The following is a 16,014-nucleotide window of genomic DNA, read 5'->3' on the forward strand; positions in this document are numbered from 1 at the left end:
AAGGACACGGGATCTAAAGGAGGCGAGGGCCACTCCAGCGCCAACATGGTTCAAATGAACCACAACAAGTGTCGGGGACCATAATTAGGGGTACCCTCAAGGCTCCTAATTCTCAGCTGGTAACCCCCATCAGCATAAATCTGCAAAGGCCTGATGGGTGCGATTAAGTCAGGGATCGGTCCATTCGAGGGACACGATCGCGCCTCGCCCGAGCCTAGCCTCGGACAAGGGCAGCCGACCCCGGAGGATCTCCGCCTCGCCCGAGGCCCCCCTCCAGCGGCTAACGTATTCCCGGATCGCCCGAGGCCATGTCTTCGCCAAGAAGCAACCCTGACCAAATCGTCGAGCCGACCGACCAAATCGCAGGAGCATTTAATGCAAAGGCGGCCTGACACCTTTATCCTGACGCGCGCCCTTCAGCCGACAGAGCCGAAGTGACCGCCGTTACTTCGCCGCTCCACTGACTGGCCTGACAGAAGGACAGCGCCGCCTACGCCACTCCGACTACGGTGCCACTTGACAGAGTGAGGCTGACAGGCAGTCAGGCCCGGCCGCAGGCACCATAGGAAACTCCGCTCCGCCCGACCCAGGGCTCGGACTCGGGCTAAGTCCCGGAAGACGGCGAACTCCGCTCCGCCCGACCCAGGGCTCGGACTCGGGCTAAGTCCCCGAAGACGACGAACTCCGCTCCGCCCGACCCAGAGCTCGGACTTGGGCTCAGCCCCAGAAGACGACGAACTCCGCTCCGCCCGACCCAGGGCTCGGACTTGGGCTCAGCCCCAGAAGACGACGAACTCCGCTTCGCCCGACCCCAGGGCTCGGACTCCGCCCTGGCCTCAGCCGATGGTCTCCGCCTCGCCCGACCCAGGGGCTCGGACTCGACCTCGGCCACGGAAGACAGACTCGACCTCGGCTTCGGAGGAGCTTTCATATCGCCCAACCTAGGGCGCAGACTAGCCACGTCAACAGGGGGCGCCATCATCACCCTACCCCAAGCTGACTCGGGCCACGGGGAACAAGACCGGAGTCCCATCTGGCTCGCTCCGCCAGATAGGCAATGATGGCGCCCCGCATACTCTGTGACGACGGCGGCTCTCAGCCCCCTTACGGAAGCAAGAGGACATCAGCAAGGACTCAACAGCTCCGACAGCTGTCCTTCAGCCAGGCTCCAGCGCTCCTCTGACGGCCACGACATCACACCAGATGGGTGCCAAAATCTCTCCGACTGCCACAACGGCATGTACTTAGGGCGCTAGCTCTCTTCCGCTAGAGACGTAGCACTCTGCTACACCCCCCATTGTACACCTGGATCCTCTCCTTACGCCTATAAAAGGAAGGACCAGGGCTCTCTTAGAGAGGGTTGGCCGCGCGGGGACGAGGACGAGATAGGCGCTCGCTTGAAGCCGCTCGCTCCCTCTCCCGCGTGGACGCTTGTAACCCCCTACTGCAAGCGCACCCGACCTGGGCGCGAGACGAACACGAAGGGCGCGGGATTTCCACCTCTCTCACGCCTGTCTCCGGCCACCTCACTTCCCCCTTCGCGCTCGGCCTCGCGTCGACCCATCTGGGCTGGGGCACGCGGCGACATTCACTCGTCGGCTTAGGGACCCCCCGGTCTCGAAACGCCGACAGTTGGCGCGCCAGGTAGGGGCCTGCTGCGTGTTGACGAACAGCTTCCCGTCAAGCTCCAGATGGGCAGTCTCCAGCAACCTCTCCAACCCGGGACGGTGCTCCGTTTCGGGAGCCTTGAGTTCATGTCCCTCGACGGCGGCTACGACATGATACTCCTTCCGCCGCCGGACGACCGCGACAATGGCGACCGACAGCCCGCCCGCCGGCGGCGGAATCGACGACGTCTTCCCCGCGTGGTGGAAGAACAACATTCGAGCTCGTCCCGTCCTCTCCCCCGCCAATGGAGGAGGAGGCGGGGCAACCAAGGCCAAGCGGGAGGCAGCGCCTCGTCGGCTGTCGAGCGAGTCGACGGCCCCAGCGCCCCAACGGGGGGCGCGTCAGGCATCGACCTCGCGCTTGAGACGAAGACGAGCGATGTCTCCCCACGACACGCCAGTCCCGAGCAAGCGGACGACGCCAGCACGCTTGCGAAAGGCTTGTCGGGTATCACCCTCGTACCTGAGACGACGGTGCAGTCAGTCCCCGACGTGACTTCATCACCGCCCGTCAACCAAGAGGTACCGACCGATTCCCATCCCACGCCTTTCGGATTTAGCCTCGACCCGCCTAGCGGCTTCACTTTGGCGGATGCCCTCGTAGAGGCGAGTCCGAACCCTCTGGGGTTTCGTATGCGGTCACCTTGGGACCGGCTGACGGATGTCTCGACCTACGGGCCCTCCGGGTCCGAGGAAGACGACGAGCCCAGCTTCTGTTGGGATTTCTCCGGACTTGGCAGCCCCAGTGCCATGCGGGACTTTATGACCGCATGCGACTACTGCCTTTCCGACTGTTCCGATGGTAGCCGCACCCTCGGCGACGAGGACTGCGGCCCAAGCCGCGAATGTTTCCACGTCGATCTAGGGGGTCCCTCCGAAGGCAACCATCTCGGCATGCCGCAGGACGGTGATCTCCCTAGACCGGTGCCTCGCGTTGACATCCCATGGGAGCTAGCTGTGGTCCCCGTTCCGGCGGGGGGTCACGACCCACAGCTCGAGCAAATCCGCGAGGTGCAGGCCAGGCTTGACGAGGGAGCAGGAGCGCTTGAGCCAATCCGCCGGGACGTCGGGCAGGCATGGGCGGGCCAACCTCCGGCCGGAGAAATACGTCATCTACCCCAGGGCTTCCAGCACCGCATCGCCGACGATGTCAGGGTCAGGCCGCCACCCGCATCCAGTGGGGTCGGCCAGAACCTGGCAGCAGCAGCAATGCTCCTCCGCGCGATGCCGGAGCCATCAACCACCGAGGGGCGGCGAATCCAGGGAGAGCTCAAGAATCTCCTCGAAGGCGTCGCGGTCCGGCGGGCCGAGAGCTCCGCCTCCCGAAGGCAGGGGTACCCCTCGGAACATCATGCCGCGACTTCCCGATTCATGCGGGAAGCCTCGGTCTACACCGGGCGCACGCGCAACACAGCGCCTGCGGCCCCGGGTCGCCTCGGCAACGAGCACCATCACCGCGACCGTCGAGCCCACCTCGACGAGAGGGTGCGCCGAGGCTACCACCCCAGGCGTGGGGGACGCTACGACAGCGGGGAGGATCGGAGTCCCTCGCCCGAACCACCCGGTCCGTAGGCCTTCAGCCGGGCCATACGACGGGCGCCGTTCCCGACCCGGTTCCGACCCCCGACTACTATCACGAAGTACTCGAGGGAGACGAGACCGGAACTGTGGCTCGCGGACTACCGTCTGGCCTGCCAACTGGGTGGAACGGACGATGACAACCTCATCATCCGCAACCTCCCCCTGTTCCTCTCCGACACCGCTCGTGCCTGGTTGGAGCACCTGCCTCCGGGGCAGATCTCCAACTGGGACGACCTGGTCCAAGCTTTCGCCAGAAATTTCCAGGGCACGTACGTGCGCCTCGGGAATTCTTGGGAACTTCGAAGCTGCCGACAGCAGCCGGGAGAGTCTCTCCGAGACTACATCCGGCGATTCTCGAAGCAGCGCACCAAGCTGCCCAACATCACCGACTCGGATGTCATCGGCGCGTTCCTCGCCGGCACCACCTGCCGCGACCTGGTGAGCAAGCTGGGTCGCAAGACCCCCACCAGGGCGAGCGAGCTGATGGACATCGCCACCAAGTTCGCCTCCGGCCAGGAGGCGATCGAGGCTATCTTCCGGAAGGACAAGCAGCCCCAGGGCCGCCCTTCGGAAGATGCCCCCGAGGCGTCAACTCAGCGCGGCGCCAAGAAGAAGGGCAAGAAGAAGTCGCAAGCGAAACGCGATGCCGCCGACGCGGACCTTGTCGCCGCCGCCGAGTACAAGAACCCTCGGAAACCCCCCGGAGGTGGCAACCTCTTCGACAAGATGCTCAAGGAGCCGTGCCCCTACCACCAGGGGCCCGTCAAGCACACCCTTGAGGAGTGCGTCATGCTTCGGCGCCACTTCCACAGGGCCGGGCCACCCGCGGAGGGTGGCAGGGCCCACGACGACGACAAGAAGGAAGATCACCAGGCAGGAGAGTTCCCCGAGGTCCGCGACTGCTTCATGATCTACGGTGGGCAAGCGGCGAACGCCTCGGCTCGGCACCGCAAGCAAGAGCGTCGGGAGGTCTGTTCGGTGAAGGTGGCGGCACCAGTCTACCTGGACTAGTCCGACAAGCCCATCACCTTCGACCAAGCCGACCACCCCGACCACGTGCCGAGCCTGGGGAAATACCCACTCGTCGTCGACCCCGTCATCGGCGATGTCAGGCTCACCAAGGTCCTCATGGACGGGGGCAGCAGCCTCAACATCATCTACGCCGAGACCCTCGGGCTTCTGCGTATTGATCTGTCCTCGGTCCGGGCAGGCGCTGCGCCTTTCCATGGGATCATCCCTGGGAAGCGCGTCCAGCCCCTCGGACAACTCGACCTTCCCGTCTGCTTCGGAACACCCTCCAACTTCTGAAGGGAGACCCTGACGTTCGAGGTGGTCGGGTTCCGAGGAACCTACCACGTGGTACTGGGGAGGCCATGCTACGCGAAGTTCATGGCCGCCCCCAACTACACCTACCTGAAGCTCAAGATGTCGGGCCCCAACGGGGTCATCACCGTCGGCCCCACGTACAAACACGCGTTCGAATGCGACATGGAGTGCGTGGAGTACGCCGAGGCCCTCGCCGAGTCCGAGGCCCTCATTGCCGACCTGGAGAGCCTCTCTAAGGAGGTGCCAGACGTGAAGCGTCATGCCGGCAACTTCGAGCCAGCGGAGACGGTTAAGTCCGTCCCCCTCGACCCCAGCAGTGACGCCTCCAAGCAAGTCCGGATCGGCTCCGAGCTCGATCCCAAATAGGAAGCAGTGCTCGTCGACTTTCTCCGCGCGAACGCCGACGTCTTCGCGTGGAGTCCCTCGGACATGCCCGACATACCGAGGGATGTCGCCGAGCACTCGCTGGACATCTGAGCCGGAGCCCGACCCGTCAAGCAGCCTCTACGCCGATTCGACGAGGAGAAGCGTAGAGCCATAGGCGAGGAGATCCACAAGCTAATGGCGGCAGGGTTCATCAAAGAGGTATTCCATCCCGAATGGCTTGCCAACCCAGTGCTTGTGAGAAAGAAAGGGGGGAAATGGCGGATGTGTGTAGACTACACTGGTCTCAACAAAGCATGTTCGAAGGTTCCCTACCCTCTGCCTCGCATCGATCAAATCATGGATTCCACTGCTGGGTGTGAAACCCTGTCTTTCCTCGATGCCTACTCAGGGTATCACCAAATCAGGATGAAAGAGTCCGACCAGCTCGCGACTTCTTTCATCACACCCTTCGGCATGTACTGTTATGTCACCATGCCGTTCGGCTTGAGGAATGCGGGCGCGACGTGCCAGCGGTGCATGAACCATGTGTTCGGCGAACACATCGGCCGGACGGTCGAGGCCTACGTCGATGACATCGTAGTCAAGACGAGGAAAGCCTCCGACCTCCTTTCCGACCTTGAAGTGACATTCTGATGTCTCAAGGCGAAAGGCATCAAGCTCAATCCCGAAAAGTGTGTCTTCGGGGTGCCCCGAGGCATGCTCTTGGGGTTCATCGTCTCCGAGCGGGGCATCGAAGCCAACCCGGAGAAGATCGCAGCCATCACCAGCATGGGGCCCATCAAGGACTTGAAAGGCGTACAGAGGGTCATGGGATGTCTCGCGGCTCTGAGCCGCTTCATCTCATGCCTCGGCGAAAGAGGTCTACCTCTATACCGCCTCTTAAGGAAGGCCGAGTGCTTCACTTGGACCCCTGAGGCCGAGGAAGCCCTCGGGAACCTGAAGGCGCTCCTCACGAAGGCGCCTACCTTGGTGCCCCCAGGTGCCGGAGAAGCCCTCTTGGTCTACGTCGACGCGACCACTCGGGTGGTTAGCGACGCGATTGTGGTTGAGAGGCAAGAAGAGGGGCATGCATTGCCCGTTCAGAGGCCAGTCTACTTCGTCAGTGAGGTACTGTCCGAAACCAAGATCCGCTACCCACAAGTTCAGAAGCTGCTGTACGCGGTGATCCTGACGTGGCGGAAGCTACGACACTACTTTGAATCTCATCCGGTAAATGTGGTGTCGTCCTTCCCCCTGGGGGAGATCATCTAGTGCCGAGAGGCCTTGGGTAGGATTGCAAAGTGGGCGGTGGAAATCATGGGCGAAACAATCTCATTCGCCCCTCGGAAGGCCATCAAGTCCCAGGTCCTGGCGGACTTCGTGGTCGAATGGGTCGACACCCAGCTCCCAACAGCTCCGATCCAACCGGAGCTCTGGACCATGTTCTTCGACGGGTCGCTAATGAAGACAGGAGCCGGCACAGGCCTACTCTTCGTCTCGCCCCTCGGGAAGCACCTACGCTACGTGCTACGCCTCCATTTCCCGGCATCCAACAATGTGGATGAGTACGAGGCTCTGGTCAACGGATTGCGGATCGCCATCGAGCTAGGGGTCCGACGCCTCGACGCTCGCGGTGACTCGCAGCTCGTCATCGACCAAGTCATGAAGAACTCTCACTGCCGCGACCCGAAGATGGAGGCCTACTGCGATGAGGTTCGGCGCCTGGAAGACAAGTTCTACGGGCTCGAGCTCAACCACATCGCTCGGCGCTACAACGAGACTGCGGACGAGCTGGCTAAAATAGCCTCGGGGCGAACAACGGTTCCCCCGGACGTCTTCTCCCGAGATCTGCATCAGCCCTCCGTCAAGATCGACGGCACGCCCGAGCCTGAGGTACCCTCGGCCCAGCCCGAGGTACCCTCGGCACAGTCCGAGGCGCCCTCGGCTCGGCCCGAGGCACCCTCGGTCCAGCCCGAGGTACTCTCGGCACAGTCTGAGGCACCCTCGGCTCGGCCCGAGGCACCCTCGGTTCGGCCCGAGGTACCCTCGGCCCCCGAGGGCGAGACGTTGCACATCGGGGGGGAGCGAAGTGGGGTCACGCCTGATCAAAACTGGCAGACCCCGTACCTGCAATATCTCCACCGAGGAGAGCTACCCTCCGACCGAGCCGAAGCTCGGCGGGTGGCGCGGCGCGCCAAGTCGTTCGTCTTGCTGGGAGATAAGAAGGAGCTCTACCACCGCAGCCCCTCAGGCATCCTCCAGCGATGCATCTCCATCGCCGAAGGTCAGGAACTCCTGCGAGAGATACACTCGGGGGCTTGCGGCCATCACGCAGCGCCTCGAGCCCTTGTCGGGAATGCTTTCCGACAAGGTTTCTACTGGCCGACGGCGATGGCCAATGCCACTAGAATTGTCCGCACCTGCGAAGGGTGTCAGTTCTACGCAAGGCAGACCCACCTGCCCGCTCAGGCTCTGCAGACGATACCCATCACCTGGCCTTTTGTTGTGTGGGGTCTGGACCTCGTCGGCCCCTTGCAGAAGGCACCCGGGGGCTACACGCACCTGCTGGTCGCCATCGACAAATTCTCCAAGTGGATCGAGGTCCGACCCCTAAACAGCATCAGGTCCGAGCAGGCGGTGGCGTTCTTCACCAACATCATCCATCGCTTTGGGGTCTCGAACTCCATCATCACCGACAACGGCACCCAGTTCACCAGCAGGAAGTTCCTGGACTTCTGCGAGGATCACCACATCCGGGTGGACTGGGCCGCCGTGGCTCACCGCATGTCGAATGGGCAAGTAGAGCGTGCCAACGGCATGATTCTGCAAGGACTCAAGCCTCGGATCTACAACGACCTCAACAAGTTCGGCAAGCGATGGATGAAGGAACTCCCCTCGGTGGTCTGGAGTCTGAGGACAACACCGAGCCGAGCCACGGGCTTCACACCTTTCTTTCTGGTCTATGGGGCCGAGGCCATCTTGCCCACAGACTTAGAATACGGTTCCCCGAGGACGAGGGCCTACACCGACCAAAGCAACCAAGCTAGTCGAGAGGACTCGTTGGACCAGCTGGAGGAGGCTCGGGACAAGGCCTTACTACACTCGGCGCGGTACCAGCAGTCCCTGCGATGCTACCACGCCCGAGGGGTCCAGTCCCGAGACCTCCAGGTGGGCGACCTGGTGCTTCGACTGCGACAAGACGCCCAAGGGCGGCACAAGCTCACGCCCCCCTGGGAGGGGCCGTTCGTCATCGCCAAAGTTCTGAAGCCCAGAACATACAAGCTGGCCAACGGTCAAGGCGAGGTCTACGGCAACGCCTGGAACATCCAACAGCTACGTCGCTTTTACCCTTAAGATGTTTTCAAGTTGTTCATATACCTCGCTCCCACGCAAAGTTTAGTCATCAAGGAAGGGTCGGCCTCGCCTCGGCAAAGCCCAACCCTCCCTCGGAGGCTAAAAGGGGGGAACCCCCTCTGCGTCGAATTTTTTCCTCGAAAAAAGATCCTTTCTGCCAGAATGTCTTTCGTGCTTTTTGACTACTTCGAAAGTGGATCCTGAAAACGACGGAGTACACGTAAGCAGCCAAGGCTGACCGAGCCGAGGGACTCCTACGCCTCCGGGATATGGATACCTCACTCATCACCTTCTGCGATAAGTAACTCACGTTCGGATAAGTGATTCCGCGGACCGAACAAGTCTTCACGTTCGGAAGCTCTTCTGCCAAAGCGATTCTTCGAGCCTTCTCGACTGCGTCGGTGACAGAACCCCATGGACGGGAAAGCGTGCGCGTAAGCGGCAAGGCCGACCGAGCCGAGGGACTCCTACGCCTCCGGGATACGGATACCTCACTCATCACCTTCCGTGAGAAGCGACTCTCGCTCGCACAAGCAATTCCGTTACCGACAAAAAAGTCCAGATACTCGAAACAAGAGGAAAAGGGACGCAGCTTTACAACACGGCGAGGGTGTGTTTTGGCCTCGGCGGCCGCAGAAAACACACGCTACAAGATAATCCGATCCTGCAGGCTCGGATCTTGACGGCTAAAGGGAGCAGCAGCACCCTCGGCGTCGACAACACCTTCGGCGAGGCCCGACCTAGCCTCGGACGACGACGCGGTCCAAGGGTCTCTGCTCTGAAGGACAACGTCATCACCAAGCCCGGGCCATCGCCGCCAGGGTCTTCTCCGAGAATCCGGCCCGAGCAGGAGGCTCGGCTGGTCACCCCGGGGCCTCGGCCAGCTGTCCTCCAAGGACATCAGCCCGGCCCGAGGCCTTGGCAGGTCAATTCCGGCGTTGGTTCCGCTAACGGACGACCCGGCCAGGCTCCGGCCGACCAGGTCTTCTTTTCGAACCAACTCTGCCTCTGTTCGCGCTGACACCGCTACCCCTGGCCTCGGCTCATCGAAGAGCGGCCGAGGGGTTCCTCTAACTAAGCAAGGGAAGCCTCGGACAACAAGGCTGACCGAGCCGAGGGAATCCTACGCCTCCGGGATATGGATACCTCGCTCATCACCTTTACACGAGGCGACTCACGCTTGGTGAAGCGGTTCAGACAACCAACAGGCGAGTCTTAGTGCTCAAAAATGAGGAAAAAACACGGCTCCGTGCCGAAATTACATACATGTTCAGGCCTCGACAGCCACAATGAACAAAAACACTAGCATTCAAAGTGCCATTACAAAACGGAACTCCGGTTCCACCTCCGCGGGTACGAACAACCCCACTCGATGGGGGGGAGCCTGCGGAGCAACGGAAGACCGACGAATGGCGCGCCGTCGCCCGCTCCGGCAGCGGCGACGACGACGACTTCTGCTCTGGGGGGCCGAACAGCGGCAACAATGACCTCAGGGCGGATGCTGCCGCCAGGAGGCCCCCGCCCATGCCCAAAACTCGTGAGGCAAGGACGGGCAGAAGGCCGTAGAGTTGGAGGTCGGTCCGTGGGCGGCCCTGGCCATCTCGTCGGCGGAAGAACCTCTTCCAGCTGCCGTGGCGGAAGCCGGCGCCGAGAGCGGCTCCGAAGCCACTCGGGTCCGAGAGCCAGGCACGCGGCAGCTGCCAGCGCCACGGATGACAACCGTCCTTCCCCCCGATCACTGAGGGAAGGAGCGGGCCACTGCCCACGCAGGGGCCGACCCCAACTCGGCACACTCCCCTCCCCAGCCCTGGTGATGAAAATCCTTGAGGCTGAGGGAGGGGCAGAGGCCGCGGCCCGGTTCGCTTTCCCCCGCCATCAAACTGGAGGTCACCATCTTGGGTGACCGCCGGTGGAGGGGTGCGACCGGGCTGCATGATGAAAATCCTTGAAGCCGAACGATGGCTGAAAGGTACCAACTCCCACGGAGTTGCGTTCCTCCAACGACGATGCGGAAAGACGGCGGGTATCCCCCATCCTGGGGCTTGGAAGGTGGAAAGACACGATGCATAAGGGAGCGCAAAGACATGGTCGCCTTCCAAGGGGGTCACCCTCCTTTTAAAGGCGACTCTCCCTACTTGCGTCCCCAGTCGTACGACCGCCCTGCAGTTACAAGCGGCCCTCCACTTTTGCCCAGACCAGCGGGCGGAAGGGCGGGCGGCCATGCAGGCGGCATGCAACCGCGCCAAGTGGGCGCACTTCTCCGACTCCCAACACGCCCAGCATGGAGGCCTAGGCCCAGGCATCATGCAACCGGCGCGCCGAATGCTTCGTGCATGCAACTGCACCGCCACTTGCGCCACCACCGCGCCTCCTCGACTGCGGAACCAGTACCACGACTCGAGGCGACCCAGAACACGACCCAGTAGCGCCAGCCTGGCGCGACGGTCAATGCGACCAAAAATGGGCCGGCATTAATGGCGGCAGCAGGCGGGCAGGAGCAGCGGTCACGTCGTCAGCCAAGCTTACGTCCCATCTGGGGGCAGCGAGAGAACCCTCTCTCACGGCGTGAAGACAACACGCCTGTGTTCCGTTCCTCGAACGGCTCGCGCACGCGCAACGGCCGCCCCGCGAACCGCTCGCCCCGTCGCATTAACTCCGCGGTGGGACAGGCGGCGCCTCTGGCAGGAGAAGCGGGCGACGCTTCGCCTTCGCCATAATGACCGCGTCAGAAAAGGTACGCCGCGTCGTTCGATTTCGTATCCTTTTCCTTTTTTCCTCTTTCTCTCTCTTGCAACAGGGACCGGGAAAGGGGGATACCCCGAAAAGGATCCTTCCCCGTGAAGGAACCAGGCTCCGAGCCTCCCTACTGATCAGAGGTTCGAAGGCTGGCCCCTCGGAAGGGTTCAACAGCCGCCTCAGATCGCGTGGGCTCCACACCCACTACTGGTCAGAGGTTCGAAGGTTGGCCCCTCGGAAGGGTTCAACGGCCGCCTCAGGCTACTCGGGCTCCGCGCCCACTACTGATCAGGGGTTCGAAGGCTGGCCCCCGAAGGGTTCACAACCGCCTCAGACACAGAGCGAGGGATGACCATGGGTACGTTCGATACATAACCAAGGCTCGGGCTGCGCTCCCGAGGTACCCTAGGACATTTCCGAGACCAGCGGGAACGATCTTGTAACGGAATCCCATCGGAGGGAGGCATCGAGCCCTCGGACCCCGTCGCCAGGGGACCGGGTCCGGCAGATCACCCGCAGGTACTTTTGGGCGTGCCTCTGGACCCTAGCCGACCCCTAACAAATGGGGCACGGACGTCCACTGGGATTACCTGCCTGCAGCTCACCGGAGACACCATGTTCGGCGCCCACCGAGGGCAACATGGCGCTTCCCCCCTCCTCCTTGTGGAAAGGCGACGCAGGGGCGTATGTAAAAAGTCGAGTCTGTCCCTGATCGCCCTCTCGCCCTGTGCAGAGGCTCGGGGGCTGCTCTCGCAAAACCGGCTCCGGTCGAACCGTTGACAACGTCAACATACCAGCCCGAGAACTTGGGACCCGACCGTACACCCGGGCTACGGCCAGCTCGCATGAGGGAACGACCAGACCAGCCGAAGCATTACACGAGGCATTAAGGCCTCGGAGGAGTCAAACCACTCCCCCGAGGCCTCGGGGGCTACACCCGGCGGGTGCGCTCGCGCGCACCCACCGGAACAAAACGCAACCGAGAAAGGCTGGTCCCCTTGCAAAAAAAGTGCGACGAAAGCCTCCAAGCGAGTGCTAACACTCCCTTCGAGGCTCGGGGGCTACTGTCGGGGACCATAATTAAGGGTACCCTCAAGGCTCCTAATTCTCAGCTGGTAACCCCCATCAGCATAAAGCTGCAAAGGCCTGATGGGTGCGATTAAGTCAGGGATCGGTCCATTCGAGGGACACGATCGCGCCTCGCCTGAGCCTAGCCTCGGACAAGGGCAGCCGACCCCGGAGGATCTCCGCCTCGCCCGAGGCCTCCCTCCAGCGGCTAACGTATTCCCGGCTCGCCCGAGGCCCTGTCTTCGCCAAGAAGCAACCCTGACCAAATCGCCACGCCGACCGACCAAATCGCAGGAGCATTTAATGCAAAGGCGGTCTGACGCCTTTATCCTGATGCGCGCCCTTCAGCCGACAGAGCCGAAGTGACCGCCGTCACTTCGCCGCTCCACTGACCGGCCTGACAGAAGGACAGCGCCGCCTGCGCCACTCCGACTGCGGTGCCACTTGACAGAGTGAGGCTGACAGGCAGTCAGGCCCGGCCGCAGGCACCATAGGAAACTCCGCTCCACCCGACCCAGGGCTCGGACTCGGGCTAAGTCCCGGAAGACGGCGAACTCCGCTCCGCCCGACCCAGGGCTCGGACTCGGGCTAAGTCCCAGAAGACGACGAACTCCGCTCCGCCCGACCCAGGGCTCGGACTTGGGCTCAGCCCCGGAAGACGACGAACTCCGCTCCGCCCGACCCAGGGCTCGGACTTGGGCTCAGCCCCAGAAGGCAGAAGACGACGAACTCCGCTCCGCCCGACCCAGGGCTCGGACTTGGGCTCAGCCCCAGAAGACGACGAACTCCGCTTCGCCCGACCCCAGGGCTCGGACTCCGCCCTGGCCTCAGCCGACGGTCTCCGCCTCGCCCGACCCAGGGGCTCGGACTCGACCTCGGCCACGGAAGACAGACTCGACCTCGGCTTCGGAAGAGCTTCCATATCGCCCAACCTAGGGCGCAGACCAGCGACGTCAACAGGGGGCGCCATCATCACCCTACCCCAAGCTGACTCGGGCCACGGGGAACAAGACCGGCGTCCCATCTGGCTCGCTCCGCCAGATAGGCAATGATGGCGCCCCGCATACTCTGTGACGATGGCGGCTCTCAGCCCCCTTACGGAAGCAAGAGGACGTCAGCAAGGACTCAACAGCTCCGACAGCTGTCCTTCCGCCAGGCTCCAGCGCTCCTCCGACGGCCACGACATCACACCAGATGGGTGCCAAAATCTCTCCGGCTGCCACAACGGCATGTACTTAGGGCGCTAGCTCTCTTCCGCTAGACACGTAACACTCTGCTACACCCCCCCATTGTACACCTGGATCCTCTCCTTACGCCTATAAAAGGAAGGACCAGGGCCCTCTTAGAGAGGGTTGGCCGCGCGGGGACGAGGATGAGACAGGCGCTCGCTTGAAGCCGCTCGCTCCCTCTCCCGCGTGGACGCTTGTAACCCCCTACTGCAAGCGCACCCGACCTGGGCGCGAGACGAACACGAAGGCCGCGGGATTTCCACCTCTCTCACGCCTGTCTCCGGCCATCTCACTTCCCCCTTCGCGCTCGGCCTCGCGTCGACCCATCTAGGCTGGGGCACGCGGCGACATTCACTCGTCGGATTAGGGACCCCCGGTCTCGAAACGCCGACAACAAGGGCAAAGGAAAGCCAAAATGGTTCACTCCAGCGCCTTCAGTTGTGATGTCATTTGCGAAAACACCTTTACTGCTCCCCGCACACCATCTACATATTTGCAAAAAAAAAACACGCGTCTCAAATGAAGCTTGCTGGAACTCAATCTGAGCCCTTCGTTCAAAAACCTTAGTCTGAGATGCGTGTTCTTTTTTCTTTTCAAATATGTAGATGCTGTGCGAGGATGAGAGCATGGAAGGTGTTGTTTCACAAAATACGACAACCAAAGATTGTTAGATTGGTTTATTTGTGCATATATGTGTACAAAGGTGGTCTCATGCATAGAATACACGTTCTCTAAAACCAATGCACTTCGAATGTATCATTACCATCTTTGGTTTCATCTTGGTTTGCTCAACCGTGTCATGAAGTAACTAACAAGTGCATTATTAGCTCTGCACTAAAAACCTCTCAATTCCAAGGTTAAACGAAATTGGGGGGTTTGGGGGGGGGGGGGGGGGGGGGGGGGGGGGGGGGGGGGGATCAGTAGTAGATTTCCTGTTGGCTTGTGCAACAATACATGAGTGGCACGCACGTACTTGATATTCGACTTGATGGTTTGTCCGTATGTACTGGCGTTAAGTAGGAGAAAATTCTATATAGGACTCAAAAGTCTACAAATTTTCGTCTAGTTATTTGATTGCGACGTTGAAATCCGACGTGTCTGGAGATGATTTTGTGGCGCAAAGCAAAAAACGACGACGTTTTCTCTGGTAGCTTCACGGGGTTTCCTACTTTTCTGCAGCTTACAACTCAGTAACACTCGAAAATGCATGATGCCCCTCGTTGTCGTTGTTTCATCAGATATCAAATACTCCTATTTAGTACCCTAATTAGTGGCAGAGCATCCAGTCATTTGGTTGCAGCACGAGTAATCATCAAGATTGTCGAAGATATCATCAGCATGTCAGCTATACCTATACATGTGGGTCCACCTGGTCCGGCACGACACATGCCCATAAAAGCACAGCCCACAAAGTCACGGTCCACAAAAGCGCATCCCCAATTATAGGTCGTGCCGTGCCAGCATGTGGAACCAGTCATTGGCCCACGGTACGGCTCACAATTATTTATGTGTGCCAGGTCAGCCTAAATAACCCATAATAACTTAATGTGTCAGACCGATCTATATACATACAACAGTAATACTTAAATAAAAAGTATAAAATATATATATGACCAAAAAAACTAAGATGTTTTGTTGATGCATATTAAAAACCTTTGGCTAAAAAGAGAACATATTACAGTTAACTCAAAAATAATATTCAGTTATCTGTTAAGTGTTTAGTTGAGTACTATACGACTATATAAAATACATATATAATGGTTATCATCACTATTCATTATCCTCATCTAGGTACAGATTCTCAAAGGCCTATTAAAGCTACAGATTATTCAAGTTGTGCTGGTGTCCTTAGTTAAATGGATTATTCACATATTGGGCCGTGCTGGACTGACTCATAATTAATTTAGACCATGCCAGATTTAGGCTGTGTCAAAAATTATGTTTTAGACCGGTCTATTAGACATACCGCAAATATACAGCTATAATGGCAGCACCCCCGTGCTCATTGGTGGCGTGGCCACCGTAATAGCGTCGAGTTATGGATTACAATGACGACAGTGTCCTGCTGCGTATGATGATAGCGCTTGATTTGGGGATGGCAAAAACTAAGCGCGGTCATTTTTTATTGCTACCAAATATAGGCGGCGTTTGGTTCTTGGCAGATTTTGAGAATCTGGATACTACACAAAATCCAATACGAATTTCATTATCAGGTTACAAGGAGATTTTAAGATTCTGATACAAAATCTAATACAGAATTCAGAAGGTGTTTGGTTCATAACGAGATTCTAAAAATGAAGTAGAAAACAAACAGGACGATAGCGGATGTAGGGCCTGTTTGGATTGATGTCTAACTTGCCGCACTTTGCCTAACTTTTCTAGCTAAGGTTAGTTATTCAATTCGAACGACTAACCTTAGGCAAAATGTGACACAGTTAGCCACAAACCAAACATGCTCGTAGCCTTTACGGAGGCAAAAGGTCGGGTACTTTTTTCCATTATCTAAAAACAATATAGTGTTTGTATTAGATTGAACTGGTTAGTGTGTTCACTCTAACATGATATCAGAGGTCTTAAGTTCGAATCTGGCATATGCTTAATTTGTAGGCAACGTATCATGTACAAATCAACAAACGAATGTCACAAAAAAATTCTCAAAAAATTATAGATGTACTTCATTGCCTACT

The sequence above is a fragment of the Zea mays genome, chromosome 9, assembly GCF_902167145.1.
Source record: "Zea mays cultivar B73 chromosome 9, Zm-B73-REFERENCE-NAM-5.0, whole genome shotgun sequence".
Lineage (NCBI taxonomy): Eukaryota > Viridiplantae > Streptophyta > Magnoliopsida > Poales > Poaceae > Zea > Zea mays.